This window comes from Ascaphus truei, chromosome 6, assembly GCF_040206685.1.
Source record: "Ascaphus truei isolate aAscTru1 chromosome 6, aAscTru1.hap1, whole genome shotgun sequence".
In the NCBI taxonomy this organism is placed as follows: Eukaryota; Metazoa; Chordata; class Amphibia; order Anura; family Ascaphidae; genus Ascaphus; species Ascaphus truei.
In genome coordinates, this window is record NC_134488.1 from 43951965 (window position 1) to 43968450 (window position 16486).

Sequence of the window (16486 nt, forward strand, 5' to 3'; positions counted from 1 at the left end):
GTAAAATCTGATAACATATCACATGTCATTATTGTAAAACACAGCAACAAATTTGCACTTGGGACCCCAGTAAAATAGGACTCAGGCTCTCGTTCTCCAGCAGAACCCGTATTTCAGGGTCAGGGTGGGAGTAACATCACCTTTTATTATCTAAGACATGTTACGGGGCCATCATTTTTTATAAGTAACGCAAGTCACTGCTAATTTAACCTGATTTTAAGCCTACGTGAAGGAGTTAAATCACGGCCATTGAATTTGCGTATAATTACCTTTGTGATATGCGTAAAACTCAGGCGAAATAACGTCCGTTAGTAATGTTGGTACCCTAACTATATTTGCCCTGATGTAACAGAGCTTACTGCACCTGGGCCAGTATACTTTAGAACAGGGGTGCACAATCTTTTTCCCCTGTGCCCCCCTGTCGGCTGTCCTCCTCTCTGTGCACCCCACCTCCTCTTTACTTTGGTTCCCGGCATCTGGGCGCATGACGTCACGTTTCCATAGTAACGTGACATCACATGATCCCACAGCTTGCACACAGGTAGAATTTATTAGGGTATTCAGGTCGTCTTTCAGCTTTGTCAAAGGCACAACAATATTATTGCTCACCGAGATTACTTCTGTATCAGATCCTGACTCCTAGCCCCTTATTGCAGTGGGGAAGACTGTCCCGAAAACAGAGGTCCCAACCAAACAACCTTCCCCCTCTGCTGGGATCCAGAACCTGGTTGTTTTCCTTGTTCAAAAAAAACCCCACATCTGATAATCCCACCCCAAAGGGGTATTTAACCAGTTTTACCAAAATAAAAAATAAAAAGTTGTCTAACAAATTGATTAAATAGTTACAAAAAATGGATGGCATCAAATTAGCATGAGGATACCTTTAACTCATCACTCCATTTTCCAGAACCCACATTAAAAATGAGATGTGCTGTTATTAAATAAAAAACAAGGTCTCCCTTACATGGCGCCTGGGGTTCTGGCAAAAAGGCGTGCTGAGTTTTTCAGCCAAACCCTTACATTTAAAAGGACTCCATTTCCACAGGTTCAGTACCACAAGATTGGCATAAAGTAGATGTGGTGCCGATGTTTAAAAAGGGATCAAGATCACAACTGTGGAATTACAAACCGGTAAGCCTGACATCAATAGTGGGGAAGTTACTTGAAGATTTAGTACACGATAATATTCAGAAATACCTAATGGAAAAAAAAAATTCTTAGAAATAGTCAGCATGGATTATGAAGGATACGATTTGCCAAACTAACCATATGAGTTTCCTTGCGGAGGTAAGTAGAAATTTAGACCAGGGTAATGCAATTAATATGATCTACTTAGATTTTGCAAAGGGGTTTAATATGGTTTTACACAGGAGCTTTGTGTACAAAATAAAGGACATTGAACGCTGTAAAGATATTTTCACCTGGATTGGAAATTAGTTAAAGGATATACAACAGAGAGTTGTCATAAATGGAACCTTTTCAAGTTGGGCTAAAGTTGCGTGGAGTACCTCAAGGATCGGTACTGGGACTCCTGCTTTTTAACTTGTTTATTAATGACCTTGAGGTTGGATTAGAGAGCAATAGTCACTATCTTTGTTGATGACACTAAGGGGCTTCACTAAATATCGATACGTGCATCAATCCATGATAAGTGCCTTTTTAGACTGATATTGCATGCATAGTAATTCATAAACTTCAATCACATGCAATATTGCACTAAAATGGCTTTTTAACGAACTAAAACACTCCGGCTATAACAAGTAGTGCTTAGTGCAGTAAGTGAACAAATGCCCAAACTCGCATTTTGTGCCAGCAACTACTATTCACTAAACTCCGATATGCATATTGTACTATAAAACCTTGCATTCTTTTCTCGCAATCCAAAGGGTGGCGAGATCAGAATTGCGATTTGGATATGAAGGAGTTTCTTTTCTTCTTACTGCATAAAATTTAATCCGGGGGTCTCCAGTGGTCTCCTAGGTTCTCTGAGGGTCTCCAGGGGCCTTCAGTGATCTCCGTAGATGACCCGCATATTTATTTAACTTCCGGAGACCCAAAGATTCAGTCCTATGTTACGCCGGTGCTGACCGCTGACCAGACCCGTCCCCTGTGCTGAGGTGGGACGTAGGGATACACACACCCGCAGCAAAGGGAGCGCATCCGGAGTGTGGTGTTAGTGTTGCCAGGCCAGGTATAGTAATGAAGACAATACTTGCCGGTACCGGTAGTAGAGGAGGAGTAGTTATTGCCGTTGCCAAGATCAGGCATAGGAGAGTTGAGGATGATCGAAGGTATAAACCGTGTTACAGGGATGCCAGAAGTCACGAAGTCCAAGTAGAGCCGAAGTCGAGAGCCAGAGGGGGTAGTCATAAAATCCGCGTCAATACCTGAGGAGTCACTGAGAGAGTAGTCAAATGCTTCCATACAGAACTATGTCGAGCGACGAGTGATGGGAAGCACAGGCATTATAAAGCTGGTCAGGCCAATGGGAAAAGGGGGCAGGCCTGGAGGACTGCAAGGAGTCTCCCTGATAGGAGGGAGGTGTTACAGCCCAGCTGAGTGTAATCATTGATTTGCACAGAACTGTGTGATGCTTGGGGAGCGACGCCTCACTGCAGGAGCAGTGGTTAAAAGTGCTCTTTTAGGCGTGTGCTCTGTAAGCTGGGAATGCATGCACATAACGTCTGAGGCTGGTGTGCGTGTAGGTGTGCGTGCAGGAGGGCGTGAGCGCGCCCGGCACTGAGCAGAGGAATCACCGAGGGGAGTGATTCCGCGACGGCGGCAGGGGCGAGGAGCCGTGGAGGACGGTAAGGCAGGATTGTTTTGTGGGTCCAGGGGCTCCCTGGAGAGAGGGGGTGCCCTGTGTGGGAAGCGAGGAGAACGCCGATTCCTGATAGTACCCCCCCTCTTCAGGAACGGCCTCAGGACGGTCCAAGAACGGTTTCTCTGGAAACTTCTTCCTGAAGGACTTAAGAAGGGCCGGGGCATGAATGTCCTTTGAAGGTACCTAGGATCTCTCTTCAGGGCCAAAGCCCTTCCACTGCACCAAGAACTGGAGCTGACCCCTGGATAGGCGAGAATCCAAAAGAGAGTGAACTTCGTATTCCTCGTTATTTTGTACCGTAATGGGATCCGGTTTACGTCTGATCCAGAAAGAAGTGACTGGAGATAAATGGTTTTAAGAAAGTTACATGAAAGACATTGGGAATCTTCATACTGGGTGGTAGTTGGAGCCGGAATTCCACAGGATTGATTTGTTCACAAATAGGGAAGGGTCCCAGGAACTTAGGTGCCAGTTTAGGAGATGGTATCTTGAGGTGGATATTCCTAGAGGAGAGCCATACCAAATCCCCTGGTTTGTAACTGGGCACCGAACGACGACGACGATCGGCCTGTAATTTCGATCTGCGGGAGGAGTTGAGAAGGGTAGACTGAATCCTGGACCATGCGGCTTGGAGGGAAGAAATGCGTTCATCTACGGCTGGTACTCCAGAAGAAATGTTGGGGATGGGAAGACAGGGAGGGTGGAACCCATAATTTATAAAGAAGGGTGACTCCCGGGTCGACTCGTTTTTTGCAGAATTGACGGCATACTCTGCCCAAGAGAGGAGTTGAGCCCAATCATCCTGGAAATCGGATATAAAACATCTCAGGTACTTCTCCATGTATTGATTGATTCTCTCCGTTTGTCCATTGGACTGAGGATGATAGGCGGAAGAGAAGGAAGAAGAGATGCCCAATCTCTTCGTGAAAGCTCTCCAAAATTTGGATACGAACTGGGAACCTCTGTCAGACACAATGGACGAAGGGATCCCATGAATCCGCAAAATCTGCTCCGTAAAGATATCAGCAAGTGCGGGGAGATGGGTAATCCTTTAAGTGGAATGAAATGGGACATCTTCGAGAACCTGTCCACGACCACCAAGATAGTGTTCATTCCTCTGGACCTGGGCAACTCCACGATGAAGTCCATAGAAATGTGGGACCAGGGGCGGTCGGGAACTGGAAGGGGTAACAGAAAACCCTGAGGCTTTTGACGGAGAGTCTTGCTTTGAGCGCACGTGGGGCATGCGCGGGTAAACTCCAGAATATCTTGAGACATCCTTCGCCACCAGAAATTACGACGAATGAGATCAGTAGTCTTCTTAAAACCTGGATGACCTGCAGATTTAGAGGAGTGACCCCAAGACAGGACCTCTGGAACAAATTTGGATGGTACAAAGAGTTTGTTGTCGGGAACGACCAAGTCCTTGGGAATGCGTCTCTGGGAGTGCAAAATCTTGTCAAGATTCTTGAAAGTAGACGTGGCGAGAATACTCTCATGTGGAAGGATAGTCTCCAACGATTCCTCTGGCCTCTCTTCAGAAGAATGTATACGGGAGAGTGCGTCTGCCTTTACGTTCTTGGTCCCGGGAATATAGGACAGGTGAAAATCGAATCGAGAAAAAAAAGAGCCCAACGAGCCTGTCGTGGACAAGGAGTCGAGCGTTCTCTATGTAAAGAAGGTTCTTGTGGTCCGTGAGAATAGTAAACGGCTCTTTTGACCCCTGCAGCAGGTGTCTCCACTCTTGAAGAGCCATCTTCACGGCCAGAAGTTCCCTGTTACCCACGTCATAGTTCCTCTCAGCAGACGAGAATTTCTTGGAAAAATATGCACAGGGATGTAACTTATCTTGGTGCATGGGTCTCTGGGAAAGAACGGCACCAGCGCCGCAATCAGAAGCATCGACCTCCAGGACGAAGGGAAGTTCGATGTTGGGATGACAGAGAATAGGTGCGGATATAAAGGCTTCCTTGAGTGTCTCGAGGGCGGAGATAGCCTCGGGTGACCAAGCAGAAGGATCAGCTCCTTTTTTGGTGAGCGCAGTGAGGGGTGCCACAATGGTGGAAAAACTCGGTATAAACATACGATAGTAATTAGCGAACCCTAAAAAACGTTGTATGGCCTTGAGAGAGTTGGGTCTTGGCCATTCAGTGACTGCTTGAAGTTTACCGGAGTCCATCATAAACCCCTCATCGGAAATGATATACCCCAGGAACGGAGTAGAGGTCGTATGAAAGGTGCACTTCTCCAGTTTGGCATACAAATGGTGTTCACGGAGACGGGAAAGGATGTATGAGGTGTGGCCTATATGGTCCTGGAGATCTTTGGAAAAAATCAGGATATCATCCAAGTATACAATAACAAAAATATTGAGTACCTTACGAAAGACGTTGTTGATGAAATCCTGGAAGACAGCGGGAGCATTACATAAGCCGAAAGGCATTACTAGATATTCGTAGTGTCCACTACGCGTGTTGAAGGCCGTCTTCCATTCATCCCCCTTCCTGATGCGCACCAGGTTATAGGCACCATGTAGATCCAACTTGGAAAAAATCTTGGCCCCCTGTAATTTATCGAACAGTTCGGTAATAAGGGGAAGGGGGTAACGATTTTTAATAGTGATGTGGTTTAAACCCCTGTAGTCGATGCAAGGCCTCAACGACCCGTCCTCTTTCTTGACGAAGAAAAACCCAGCCCCTGCTGGGGAATTGGAGTGACGAATAAAGCCTTTCTTGAGATTCTCCTGGATATATTCATCCATAGCGTGAGATTCTGGTAACGACAAGGGGTAGGTCTTGGACTTGGGTAGAGAGTAACCTGGAACTAGATCGATCGGACAATCATAAGTCCTGTTTGGCGGCAAGAGGTCTGACTGTACCTTATTGAAAACGTCCCGGAATTGATGGTAAACGGAAGGTAGAATAACTTTGGGAACAGAGGTATTGGCCAGCAGTTGATGAGTCTCGCCTGACCTCGGCCTCCAGGAAATGGGGGCAGAGGAAGTCCAGTCAATGAGAGGATTGTTAAGCTGTAGCCAAGGAAGACCAAGGGTGATGGGTATCCCAGGAGCGTGAATGGCATAGAGAACTAAGATCTCCTTGTGCAGATGTGAGGACAGAAGCAAGGGAGCCGTCTCAAGGAGATGTGGGCTGGGGTAAGAGGACGTCCATCGATACCGACGAGTGCGATGGGAACCTTCTTTCTCCCGAGTGGTATGCGGTTTAACCTGGCGAATTCAAGATCCACAAAGTTTCCTCCAGCTCCTGAGTCAATGAAAGCGGCGGTAGAATTCTTGAAATTATCGCCTGAAAGGGAGACTGGAAATGTAAGTTTCTTAGGGAGTTCACCTTTAGAAAGGGGACGTGGAGACATTACACCCAGAGAGAGCCCCTCTGTACTCACTGGGTGTTCCCATCCCAGACGCAGTGGACACTCCCGAACCAGATGTTCCATGGATCCGCAGTAGAAACACAATCCACCGGCGTGGCGGAACTGCCGTATCGGTGTGCGGATGCGTTGTACCCCCAATTGCATTGGCTCTGGCAACTCCAGTGCAGGAGTGTTGCTGGGAGTACTGGAGAACGGAACTTGAAAGTTATGGACGAGTGCGCTGATGCTCTGAGCGGCGTACCTGGATACGTTGATCCACTTGGACAGCCAAATCAATGAGGACCTCCAATTGATCCGGCCTGGATTGGCGAGAGAGTTCATCCTTGATGGGATCTGCCAGGCCTTGCCAGAACACGGAGACGAGAGCCTCTTGTCCCCAGTTAGTCTCGGCTGCTAGAGTCCGGAATTCCACAGCATACTGCGTCACCATTCGCCGTCCCTGAGTGATCTGGAGGAGAGAAACAGAAGCCATCTCCCGACGAGCGGAACAATCGAATACTTGTTGAAACTCGGCTTTAAATGCCGGGTAATCTTGGGTAAGGTCAGAACGTCGCTCCCAAACCGGGGAAGCCCAAGCCAGGGCACTGCCAGTGAGGAGGTTATAAATGTAGGCTACCTTCTTGCGATCAGTATTGTAGAGATGGGGAGCCATTTCAAACTGCACCTCACACTGGTTTAGGAAACCCCTACAATCTTGCGGTTCACCTGCATACGGCTTTGGGGGAGTAATCCTTACATCTGAGCTGCTAACTGCGCTTGCGGAGTGGGGGCTTACATCTGGCGGGGTTGCGGTCGGTACCCTGTCTGAGAGTACTGCGACCTGGCGTGTAAGTGTCACAATTTGATCCGCCATGGCCTGGTTATGCTGAAGCAGATTAGAGAGAAACTGTTGAAGTTCGGTCTGGTCTGCATCTTGTGGGCTCGACATAATGTTACGCCGGTGCTGCCCGCAGACCAGACCCGTCCCCTGTGCTGAGGTGGGACGTAGGGATACACGCACCCGCAGCAAAGGGAGCGCGTCCGGAGTGTGGTGTTAGTGTTGCCAGGCCAGGTATAGTAATGAAGACAATACTTGCCGGTACCGGTAGTAGAGGAGGAGTAGTTATTGCCGTTGCCAAGATCAGGGATAGGAGAGTTGCGGATGATCGAAGGTATAAGCCGTGTTATAGGGATGCCAGAAGTCATGAAGTCCAAGTAGAGCCGAAGTCGAGAGCCAGAGGGGGTAGTCGTCCAATCCGCGTCAATACCTGAGGAGTCACTGAGAGAGTAGTCAAATGCTTCCATACAGAACTATGTCGAGCGACGAGTGATGGGAAGCACAGGCATAATAAAGCTGGACAGGCCAATGGGAAAATGGGGCAGGCCTGGAGGACTGCAAGGAGTCCTCCCTGATAGGAGGGAGGTGTTACAGCCCAGCTGAGTGTAATCATTGATTTGCATGGAACTGTGTGATGCTTGGGGGCGACGCCTCACTGCAGGAGCAGTGGTTAAAAGTGCTCTGTTAGGCGTGTGCTCTGTAAGCTAGGACTGCATGTACATAACGTCTGAGGCTGGCGTTCGTGTAGGTGTGCGTGCAGGAGGGCGTGGGCGCGCCCGGCGCTGAGCAGAGGAATCGCCGAGGGGAGTGATCCCGCGACGGCGGCAGGGGCGAGGAGCCGTGGAGGACGGTAAGGCAGGATTGTTTTGTGGGTCCAGGGGCTCCCTGCGGAGAGGGGTGCCCTGTGTGGGAAGCGAGGAGAACGCCGATTCCTGACACTATGTAATACAAATTACAGCCAGTTTCATTAATTTAGCAGCTAACTTCTAAGGTAATGAAGGGGTTAAATAGCAGACACGCCTTTGTTGTTGGTAAAGGCTAGTGGTGATGGTGGTAGTTGCCCCGGGTGGTGGTTTAAGCCTTGCAGGTGGGTTGCAGTAAAAGTTAAACCCTTCATTACCTTTGCGGTTACAACTGCTAAGGTAATTAAGAGGTTAACCCCTAGTGCTACCCTTCCGCAAGGCCTAAACACCATCCTGTGGCAACCAGCCCCTTCAGCCAACCCCTGTACCACCAACATCACACCGGAATGGGTAAAAGTGGTTTTCCCCATTGAAAAAAAACATTACAGTGAAATACAATAAAAAAAATAACACCCCCTCCCCCTCCCAACCTCACACACATACAGTATAATAATGGGCAAAATTCTTATTATCCAGATCAGAACAATAGCTCATTTGCCCATTAAAAATAAAACATTAGCTAGCCAGCATAAAGTAAATTAAAGTTCTACTTATCCCTGATAGATTGAAGGCCTTCCTCATCTTCCTCTGCCTCCTCTTTGTCCTCCGTGGGCAGCAACTTTACAATAAAAAAAGAACTACTAGCCACTAACGTGGTAGGAAAGGATTTCCTACCACGTTATTGCTCTTTGATTGGTTAGACGCACTGAGGATCAGAGGGCACGGCTGATGGGTGTTGGCGTTCACTACTTTCTCCCCCGTGGAAACACGTCAACAAGGGAGGGGAGCGTTCACCGGACGGACCGGAAGTGCTCTGACGCACTACCGGCACTTGTGAGCTCCACGCCATTGATGTGAGGAGGCGCAGCTGACTGCTCAGACCACCACGTCTTCACTGCAAGCAGGACAGCTGAATACAGGACAAGGAGCGCTACAAGAGGGATCGATAGAGGTACTCATATTGTTTCTCCATCATACAGCAATCCCAGGTAGCGGTGTCCATTGGAGCTCCTTTATTGTCTGTTTGCTGTCCTCAGAGACCTTATCCATCATCTGTTATTCAGCACCCACGCATTGACTTCCCCTCGTTGCCTACCTCAGTTGTCCACTATATTACAATATTATTTCTGAGACTCTCTGTTGTAGAGCTTTTAGTAGCTTCACCACTGACCATTACTAGCCACTAACCCCTGTATCACCATAGTGTTTAGTAACCGCTATAGTAATTAAGGGGTTATCCTCCTTCCCCCGCTAACCACCCGGAGGCCTAACCAGCCTCCCTGGGATGACTATCCCCATTTAAATTTTAATACTAGAGTGCGGGAGCAGGGGGTCTCTGTAGCTGAACTATATTAATTTCAGGACCGGAGACCCCATGCTTCCCGATGGGGTATCTCCTATGCATTTAAATGTCCTTGTCATGTGATGGGACAGATTTAAACATTGCAGAGGGATACTGACACCCCATATCATGAAGCAGGGGATCCCCGGACCTGAAACCAATGTGGTTCAGCTCCGGAGACCCCCTGCTCCTGCACACTTGTATTCAAATTGAAATAAAAACAGCTTCATTAACTTAGCAGCTAGTAGCTAAGGCAATGAAGGGGTTAAACATGAGAACCCGGTTTATTGGGGGCAGAGTGGGTGAATGAAGGGGTAGTTGCCCCAGGGTGGGTGGTTAGGCCTTCCAGGTATGTTGCGGGAGGTATTTACCCCTTCACTACCATAGCAGATATATATTCATTACATATTTTGCATATTTCTTGGTTCGTGGAGTCAGAGATATATTGCAATTGAGTAAGGGGTTAATATTAACTCATTGAAGGTACCTTGCGGAGGAGATAGGTGAGTTGGCTAGATTAGCCATGTGTATTAACCCTGGTTGCATATCTACATTAAGTCACGTGCTCAATTGTGTGCTGTTTGTGACAGATGGTGTATTGTAACAGATTGAGGGGAGATATTGTTCATTTGAGGAACCTTTGTGAAGGTGAAAAGGGGGCTCCATAGAGATCAGCGTTTTGACCTTTGTCCCGTAAGTAGGTAACGTACTCAGAGATGTGCCGTACGGGACACTAATGTTAAGCAACCAAATAAAGAGGTGTTGAGGGGTTATAAACTCATTTAATTTGTCTGAATAACCCTTGTATCAGCTTTCTTTATATTATCAGAGATTCCATTTGTTTCAGTGTTTAATACACTAAGAGGGAAACTTAAAAATACCATCGTAACCGATTGGACACAACTGTCCCATGACTTGGGCAATCTAATTCAAGCCCCTTCATTATTTTCTTATAAAAGGGGAAGGAATGTGAATGATATGCTTGCAAGGGCCGATCTGAGTGGTGGTGGTCCAATACAGACATTTCTGAGACCCTCCAAATTAGGCATTTACAGATGGTGTTCCTGATCACAGTGCAACAGTGTAATAGAAGATAGCTTCTTCTCACACCTACAGTAAGGGTTTAAATATAACATAAAAAAATATTATTCCTGTCTTTCAAAGTATGTGATTTGTCTGATTAAATGTCCATTTATTGACCAATGGCCAATGACCGCTCAGATGGTCAAGGATAGGATTGTCAAACACAAGGCAGCCATAAGGAGGGGTGATTGGAGGCGCCGTTCTCATTTGACATTATTTTCAATGGCCACCAAGCTAACCAGCTGAGGTTTCAGGCCATTAATGGGGTGGAGAAGCCACACTGGAGGAGGGGGGGGGGGGGGCAGTAGATCAAACTGCTGCTACAAAAGGAATCAGAATGAATTTTGAGATTGAACACACTGATTCCAGCTGATATGAATAAGGAGTTGGACATGAGCTGCTTTTTTTTTTAGAGCGGTTCAAGTTGTTTTCTCCTGTCTATTGACCCTATAAGATTACACAATGGGATGGACTATGACATATACCGTTGTGGGCTGAGGTAGATCTTAATGTTCCAATTACCCATGAAAAATGGATTTTTGGACACTTTGTGTAAGGGTTACAGTCCGGGCTTTGGCTGAAACCCGCCCTTACCTGGCTGCTGTGGGCATTTTGATTACTGGCAGCCTGCTCTATTGGCTGCACCTGTTCAAGCATTGTATATATTTCCCTGTGTTCTTGGCCACCTTGGGTTCTAGTAATTGAGCCTTCCTTGTTCGTGAGCCTACCCTGTGTTCCTGGCCACCTTGGATTCTAATAGCTGAGCCTTCCTTGTTTGTGAGCCTTCCCTGTTGCTGTGTCTAGCCGATGCTGAGCTTTCCTTTTTCGTGAGCCATCCCTGTTGCTTCCCTGTTCCAGAGGCTAGCCTGTTGCTGTGGCTAGCCTGATAATTTGAAATCCCTGTTGCTGACCCTAGTCCGTGACCCCAACCTCACTTTCTGCTGCCTGCCCTGACTCTTTACCTGATTGTCACTGAGGAAGCCAAGGGCGAAACCGGTTTGACAAATTTTGGGCATCACAGGCCACCGTATTGAGGAAATTGCAGCTTCACCCAGTTTGGAGGCAGCACTGAAGCTGCGGCAAGGAGAACAGCCGAGGGAGAGACCTGGTCTGTGCACAAGCACCAGGAAATCAACCAATGCTGGAATATAGGCAGATGGGTGCACGCGCAGGACTCCTTCACACACATGAGTCAGCTGACGGCAGTGTTCGTCAACAACTGCCGCGCGCTAATTTTCACATTAGGTGCTTCTCTGCGATCGGATGATCTATAGGGAGCCCACACGAACCAAGATACCCTTCTCCCTGCTGTCACACGGTAGCAGTAAGCTGTTTATTTATTTCAGCATTACCATGTATTTATCTCCTACCTCTCACTGAGTACTGATCCTTTAGAGATCAACTCTGACAACAGAGTTGGTGTTGGGTCAGTACTGTTTAAAACCTTATAGATAGATTGGTTATCATACACACCACCTACCTGAGAGACACTGAACATATTTTATACCTACCTGATCTGAGTCAGCCCTACCGTTGTTACTATGTATGTGAGCCTAGTATGTTATACCCACATTGTGGTTAGGGACTTACTGCTTTGCTCCCTATACTCATAATCACTTCTCCTAGGGTTATATTCATAGCCAGTGATATTGAGCTGATTATATACAAACCCTATATTCTATCATCTATCTACAGTATTCCTAGCTCTGTACTAGCTATATTATTAGCCAGGATCCCATTCATTCAGCCAGTCACACTAACTCACTGTTTTTTGGCAGACCTGGCTAGGGTTCCTTATGTATGCTAGAGTGCTGTATATTCTGCGTATTAGGGATTGTTTATACTGGCACATACTGTTACAGCAGCGACATTTAGGGTGCTTTGGTTCATTTGGACAGTGACTCACCATACTCACTGGTCCAAACTTCAACATACATTAATAGAGGATATATGCAGTCAGCATTAATTGATCCAGAACACCACATTCAGTGTTCATATGAAGGATCTAAACGTTTAATTCTTATTTTATCACCCATTATTTTAAATTATTTGAATAAAGTGTATGTTTTAAAGTGATCACAAACCACCTATGTGTTTAGAGTGCCCTTACTAGATTCTTTCTCTCCGGTCTGTTGTTCAATGCTGTTATATCCCTGCAAAGAACCACTCTGACTGCTGGAGCGGGATCCACACTGACAACCAGGGACTCTGGAGGACGGCTTGTGGATTCTGTATGCAGCCTTAAACTGCTGGCTGTTTGTGAGTTTTCAATCTCTTTTTTAAGTACAGGCATACCCCGCTTTAACATACGCAATGGGACCGGAGCATGTATGTAAAGTGAAAATGTACTTAAAGTGAAGCACTACCTTTTTTCCACTTTACAATGCATGTACTGTACTGTAAACATCATATATGTGCATTACTGATGTAATAACGCATTTGTAACCAAAATAAATACAGTAGGCTTTATTGAAATAAAATCTTTAATGTCAGCTGATTTTTCTTATGTGCTGACAGATACAACATGGATGAATGGAAAATTATTTTAAAAATATGTCGGAATGATGAAGGACAGGGCATATCTTCTACTGTACAGTATTTTTACTGAAAGGGCATGAAGGTGAGGTGCATTTATTTGACTGACTGATATATTTTTGGGACTTATTTTTTGTGACTTTGGTGAAAACAGTACAGTACAATACTGTACAGTACAGTGTTTTACAATGCTGTGCTTCCGTAGGCCGCGCGTATAGTGCCCGCGACCGGCGACGTCACCCATCCCCGCTAGCGAAAGTTATATTTCGCTTTGCGGCGGCATCGCAGACTCCCGGGCATTTGATTTGTTCAGGGGCTGTCACATGAGGTGACAGCCCTTGAAAATCAAATATTCCCGGCTTCCAAAGTCCGCTCCGTCGCATTGCCGCTCTCGCGCTTACTATAAGCGCACGCGGCGGCGGCAATGTGTCTGTTTTTGGGCGGCATCGCCGGCACTATACGCACGGCCTTACTCAGGTCCTTGATCAGCTTGGCTTACACGCACGCACTCCCTCAGTCACACACGCACTCCCTCAGTCACACAATCTCTCACGCACTCCCTCAGTCACACAATCTCTCACGCACTCCCTCAGTCACACAATCTCTCACGCACTCCCTCAGTCACACAATCTCTCACGCACTCCCTCAGTCACACAATCACGCACGCACTCCCTCAGTCACACAATCACGCACGCACACGCACTTAGTCACGCACACGCACTCAGTCACAAACACGCAGACGCACTCAGTCACGCACACGCAGACGCACGCACACACCCGCAGACACACCCGCAGACACACCCGCAGACACACCCGCAGACACACACGCAGACACACACGCAGACACACACGCAGACACACACGCAGACACACACTCAGACACACTCAGACAGACACACTCAGACAGACACACTCAGACAGACAGACAGACACACACACTCAGACAGACACACACACACTCAGACAGACACACACACTCAGACAGACACACACACTCAGACACACACACACACACACACACACACACACTCAGACACACACACACACACACACACACACACACACACACACACTCAGGCAGACACACACACACTCAGACAAACACACACTCAGACACACACACACACACACACACACACACACACACACACACACACACACACACACACACTCTCAGGCAGACACACACACACTCAGACAAACACACACACACACACACTCACACACACACACACACACACACACACACAGACACACACACAAGCACAGAATGCAGTAGAAGAGGACCTCCTCCTCCCCCGTAGCCTGTAACTCACATGCAAAGTTCCGTTCTGCTGCAGCAGCAGCAGCAGGAGACTAGAGCGAGATCTGAGGAGGGAGGAGGGAGGAGGAGAACGGAGGGAGAAAAGCCAGGAGCTGCAGTGCGGGCGGAATCACTGCTATAGCAGCTGATTGATGGCACGCCCGATCTCCCCTTCCCCCTGCCGTCCGGCCCCGTTCCCCGTTACCCTTTAACTGCACTCCCACTCAGTTAGGGACCACAATGAAGGAGGTTGCTGTATTGGAGGTGCGCACGCACGCCGCCCCCTGGTGTCCGTACTCGTGAAGCACGTGTACGTACACAGGGGTATGGTGTAACTAAAAAAAAATGTACGTACTTGCGAGTGTACGTAAAGTGGGTGTATGTAAAACGGGGTATGCCTGTATTTGTTAATAAAATGGTGTTACACTATATCTGTTTTTTTTCTCCAATTTTGAGGAATCACCAGGATGTCTCCCCTATCCCTATTGAAGAGGCATTATTTTATGTACTGTAAGTGTATTTCCTATCAAGTTCAATCAAGGTTTTTTATTGCATTTTAAATACTTCTGATTATGGTTTTTCCTTTTTTATTTTCATGTGTCCCAGAGTTAAAGTGGAACCATGAGCTGGGGAATCCTTTTCTTTTATGACTGACTCTTTACCTATTGCCTGGACTTTGCAACACTGCCACCAGCCCTGACCTCCTGTCTGCTTATGGACTATGGATACTCTAACAGGGGTTCTTTCCCTGGGCTCTGGTCGGTTAATTTACATCCCTTCCTCAGCCCTGCGGGTATGCTTCCTGAACTGACAAACACCATCACAGCTTGTACCCTGTGATTGCACTGTGGTATCCCTGGCATGTTGGGTCTCACTAGCTTTTTATTTATGTGTGTCTCTCCTTTGTAGGTCTCCCTGATGCACTTCTACCCTCTGTGGTTGAACTTTGTACTCATCTGGCACTGATGTGCATTAAATTGCACTTACGTTGACTTGAGATCTTGTTTGGGAACCTCTCCGATTCTCTATTGGCATTCCCCCACCTCTATCCTTCCACATGGTCATTTATCCGATTCCTCGCATATGATTGATTGTAGATACATTCGGTTAGAGAAATGAATTGGGTACAATGTGTGTTCGTAGATCCATCGGATGAGAGTGTAATACTACAGTAACTTTTCACTAAGAATAAATACTGCTCCGGCAGCTTTTATTCGAAGTAATCACCGGTTTGTATCTGGCATGTTCCTGGAATGCCATGCTGTTCACCCGGAGCATGCCGGGCTCCCAGCCAGGGTCATGCCCGGCTGACGCGTGGTTGATGTGTTTATTGATAATGATTTGGATTTTAATAGGCTGCAATGCTTCGCGTGTCCGCCAGATGGCATAAATTCATGAAATATAATGCAGTATATATATACTGTATATATATATATATATATATATATATATATAGTTATACGTTACCGTTCCAAGGATAGGTAAACAAGAGACAGCACTCAATGTTGAAAATCAAAGTGTATTAGTGAAAGCAAAAATACATCCAGAAACCCAACGTTTCGGTCCTACAGAATGGGACCTTCCTCAGGGGTATCCATTTTATAACGTATAACTACATTCTCTATATGGGACGTGCACCTGTGGCTTACCAGCACCTATTGGAGTGCCAACTGCCTTATCTGACTATATATATATATATATATATATATATATATATATATATATATATATATATATATATATATATATATATATACTGTATACTGTATAACAACAACCCCTATAACCCCTAACATACAGTACTTTACACATACAGTACTGTATATGCACATAAATGATACTATGGGCCGGCGGGGGCGAGATGTGTTTGCAGCAGAGAGAGATCCACTGCTCTCTCTGCGCAAACATCTGCACATTAAAAATTATTTAAAATACATTTTTATTCATAGTGTACATGTGCAGGGGGTCTCCGGAGCTGAACCGCGTTGGTTTCAGGTCCGGGGACCCCCTGCGCCCCGAGATACAGCCCCCTTTATGAGGTGCCGGTATCCCTCTGCATTTAAAGGTCCCGATCACGTGACCGCGGCATGTAAACCAAGCAGAGGGATACCGGCACCCCCTAAAGGGGCCTGTATCTCGGGGAGCAGGGGGTCCCCGGACCTAAAACCAAAATGTTTCTGCTCCGGAGACCCTCTGCACATCTACACTGTGAATAAAAAACATATATAAATAAAGAATCATTCCTTACCTTAGCGGCTATGTGCTACGGTAACGAAGCAGCATTTCTGTA

At 46.8% G+C, this 16486-nt stretch overlaps 1 long non-coding RNA gene across 1 annotated transcript; it reads left to right on the forward strand.

Annotated features, from left to right (window-relative positions):
* The first annotated feature begins 11970 nt into the window (after nucleotides 1–11970).
* LOC142496446 (uncharacterized) lies at nucleotides 11971–15188 on the forward strand. The gene is made up of 4 exons (XR_012801993.1): nucleotides 11971–12617; nucleotides 12876–12978; nucleotides 14653–14706; nucleotides 14803–15188. It is a non-coding gene; the product is annotated as an uncharacterized LOC142496446 (long non-coding RNA).
* The last annotated feature ends 1298 nt before the right edge of the window (nucleotides 15189–16486 follow it).